The sequence below is a fragment of the Carcharhinus amblyrhynchos genome, unplaced genomic scaffold, assembly GCF_965287045.1.
Source record: "Carcharhinus amblyrhynchos unplaced genomic scaffold, sCarAmb.v2.hapA chromosome_154, whole genome shotgun sequence".
Taxonomy (NCBI): Eukaryota; Metazoa; Chordata; class Chondrichthyes; order Carcharhiniformes; family Carcharhinidae; genus Carcharhinus; species Carcharhinus amblyrhynchos.
The window spans coordinates 97,649-101,513 of record NW_027649894.1 but is presented as its reverse complement, the minus strand read 5'-3'; the positions used below and the strand labels follow the sequence as shown (position 1 = coordinate 101,513).

The 3,865-nt window shown below is 43.7% G+C and overlaps 2 non-coding genes across 2 annotated transcripts; one reads left to right on the top strand and one right to left on the bottom strand.

The window, feature by feature from the left end:
* The first annotated feature begins 201 nt into the window (after positions 1 to 201).
* On the top strand, positions 202 to 416 carry LOC145338729 (small nucleolar RNA U3). Its single transcript, XR_013885880.1, has one exon. It is a non-coding gene; the product is annotated as a small nucleolar RNA U3 (small nucleolar RNA).
* A 1,386-nt stretch (positions 417 to 1,802) lies between these two features.
* LOC145338730 (small nucleolar RNA U3) lies at positions 1,803 to 2,019 on the bottom strand. Its single transcript, XR_013885881.1, has one exon. It is a non-coding gene; the product is annotated as a small nucleolar RNA U3 (small nucleolar RNA).
* Positions 2,020 to 3,865: the final 1,846 nt, after the last annotated feature.

Here is a 3,865-nt window from a genome sequence, read left to right as displayed (position 1 = left end):
GAAATTAGAGTTTACAAATCTGATGGTTTCAATGTTCCATTTGGAAAAATAATCTGTTTTTCTATATTTAATTTGGTGTATAATTGTAGAGGAATTAATTAGCAAAAATGTAAATAACAGAATCGATAAATGAGAGATGCAGCCCATGACCGTGATGTGTATCTGTGGTATTAGCAGCTGAGTTTCTGTGTGTTTGTCAGTAAGATTATACTTTTAGGGATCATTTCTATAGTGTTTTCCTAGAGAAATGTGTTTTTAAAGTGTGTGGTCTCCCAATCCATGAGGAGGATTTCTAGTGTTTTCTTCTGAGCAGGAAGCTGGCACTGAGTGTTACTTTTAGTAACTGTTCAGTGTCATTGATGAGTGTTCTTTCTCTCTTGTAGAGAGGTGAAGGAAGGGAGCACAGTCTGAGTGGATTGTCTATAAAATTAACAAAAGGAGATGTTTGATTTGGAGTTGTGTGTATGGATTGTTACAGTGTGCAACGAGTTGTGTCTGTGCTCCTTCTGAAACTCGTGTCCGTTTTAATTGTGTTTTCCCACACCTTGTATGCTGAGGTGTGTCAAATACTTATCTTAATTCTTAAGTGTAGAAGGTTCCAATTTGATTTGATTTATTGTTGTCACGTGTTAGTATACAGTGAAAAGTATTGTTTCTTGTGCATTATACAGACAAAGCATACCATTCATAGAGAAGGAAACCAGAGAGTGCAGAATGTAGTGTTACAGTCACAGTGAGGATGTAGAGAAAGATCAACTTAGTGCAAGGTAAGTCCATTCAAAAGTCTGACAGCAGCAGGGAAGAAGCTGTTCTTGAGTCGGTCGGTACGGGACCTCAGACTTTTGTATCTTTTTCCCGACAGAAGATGGAAGACAGAATGTCCGGGGTCATGGGGTCCTTAAATAGTATTATACAGTGAAGAATATTGGTTACTGTGTGTTAGAGACAAAGCATACCATTCATAGAAAGGAAAAGAGAGGTTACAGAATGTAGTGTTACAGTCACAACTAGCATGCAAAGAAAGATCAACTTAATATGAGGTAGGTCCATTGTGTGTGACTTCAGACTTTTGTATCTTTTTCCCAATGGAACAAGGTGGAAGAGAGAATGTCCAGGGTGTATGTTGTCCTTGATTATCCCGGCTGCTTTTCTGAAGCAGCGGGAAGTGTAGACAGAGTTAATGGATGGGAGGCTGGTTTGCAGAATGGACTGAGCTACATTCACAACTCTTTGTAATTCCTTGTGGTTTTGGACAGAGCAGGAGCCCAGACCAAGCTGTGATACAACCAGAAAGGATGCTTTCTACGGTGTACCTGTAAAAGCTGGTGAGAGTCATAGCGGACATGGCAAATTTCCTTCACCTTCTGAGAAAGTAGAGGCATTGGTGGGGTTTCTTAACCATAGCATTGGTGTGAAGGGACTGGATAGTGAAAATGTATTTCCTCTAATCCCTTGTACATTTCCTGCTACTTACCTTAAATCTATGCCCCCTGATTATTAAAGGGAAAAGTTCCCTCCTGTCCACCCAATCTACGTCCCTCAGACTTTTGTACACCTTAATCTTGTTGACCATAGCCATTCAACCATGGATCCCAAACACAACAGCGGCACGGTGGTTAGCACTGATCACAGTTTGATCCAACCACTGTTAACCAGGATTTCCATTCTGTATACCCACTGCCACCAACAGTACGTCTCACACACAGCAGCCCCCACTGGCACAGATAGACTGAAAATGAAGACCAGAGTTCACATTTTGAACACCCCCCAACAAAACAATTTCCACAAAATTTTATAGACAATCCACTCAGACTGTGCTCCCTTCCTCCACCTCTCTACAAGAGAGAGAAGGAACACTCATCAATGACACTGAGCAGTTACTAAAAGTAACACTCAGTGCCAGCTTCCTGCTCAGAAGAGAACACTAGAAATCCTCCTCATGGATTGGGAGACCACACACTTTAGAAACACATTTCTCTAGGAAAACTCTATAGAAATGATCCCTAAGACTATAATCTCACTGACAAACACACAGAAACTCAGCTGCCAATACCACAGATACACATCACGCTCACGGGCTGCATCTCTCGTTTATCGAATCTGTTATTTACATTTTTGCTAATTAATTCCTCTACAATTATACACCAAATTAAATATAGAAAAACAGATTATTTTTCCAAATGGAACATTGAAACCATCAGATTTGTTCAGTCTGATTTGCCTAATACATTCAATCCACCATCAAAAATTAACAAATGTGTCATTCACAACACACAGACTGTATCATTGTCTAACTCTTCATAAAACACAGCAACTAACTGTCAGTGTGAATCAGACTGTAAACTTGGTGTTATAAATGACCCTGAAATGAGTTTGATCTCACACTGAGAGCCTGCCTGTTATGGGGTGATGCACATCTTCACGTATAAGATAATGAAGGGGATGGATAGGGTAGAGGTGGAGAGATTCTTCCCGCTCAGAAAGGACGACAGACTGGAGGGGCTGATTGTGGACAAGTCCCCAGGACCGGATGGAATGCATCCGAGGGTTCTGAAAGAAATGGCGGAGGTGATAGTGGATGCCTTGGTGGTTATTTTCCAAATGTCGCTGGATTCCGGGGAAGTGCCGGAAGATTCGAAAGCGGTTAATGTTACGCTGTTGTTTAAGAAGGGTGCCAGGCAAAAGGCAGGGAATTATAGGCCAGTTAGTTTAACGTCTGTTGTAGGTAAAATGTTAGAATCCGTCATCAAGGAGGAAATAGCGAGTCAACTTTGGAGGAATTGCTTGATAGAGCAGACGCAGCACGGTTTTGTTAAAGGGAAGTCGTGTCTGACAAATTTACTGGAGTTCTATGAGGATGTGTCTAGGGCGGTGGATAGAGGAGAGCCGGTGGATGTGGTCTTTCTGGATGTTCAGAAGGCATTTGACAAGGTACCTCAAAGGAGGTTATTGCAGAAGGTTAGGGGGCATGGAGTTGGGGGTAGGGTGTTAGCGTGGATAGAGGATTGGTTGTCAAATAGGAGGCAGGGAGTGGGGGTCAATGGGTGCTATTTGGACTGGTGGATGGTGACTAGTGGAGTGCCTCAGGGGTCGGTGCTGGGGCCTCAGCTATTTACCATTTATATAGATGATCTGGAGGAGGGAACCGAGTGTAGGGTGTCGAAATTTGCTGATGACACCAAGATTGGTGGAAAGGCAAATTGTGCAGAGGGTGTGGAGAGTCTACAGAAGGATCTAGATAGGCTGGGCGAATGGGCCAGGAAATGGCAAATGGAATTTAATGTTGGCAAGTGCGAGGTGGTCCACTTTGGTAGGAATAATGGTAGGAAGGACTATCACTTACGTGGCGAAAAACTGCAGCAGGCGATGGTGCAGAGGGACCTCGGGGTCCTTGTGCATGAGTCACAAAAACCCAGCTTGCAGGTGCAGCAGGTGGTCAGGAAGGCGAATGGGATGCTGGCCTTCATAGCGAGGGGGATTGAATATAAAAGTAGGGAGGTCTTGCTGCAGCTGTATAGGGCATTGGTGAGGCTGCAGCTGGAGTGCTGTGTGCAGTTTTGGTTGCCGCACTTACGCAAGGATATTTTGGCCTTGGAGGGAGTGCAGAGGAGGTTTATTAGGCTGATGCCGGAGTTGAGGGGGTTGAGCTGTGAGGAGAGGCTGAATAAACTAGGCTTGTACTCGTTAGAGTTTAGAAGAATGAGGGGAGATCTCATTGAGATGTATAAGATGATGAATGGGATGGATAGGATATAGGTGGAGAGACTCTTCCCGCTCAGAAAGGATAGTAGGACTAGGGGGCACAGCCTCAAGATAAAGGGGGGGCAGTTTAGAACGGAGTTGAGGAGGAACTTCTTCACTCAAA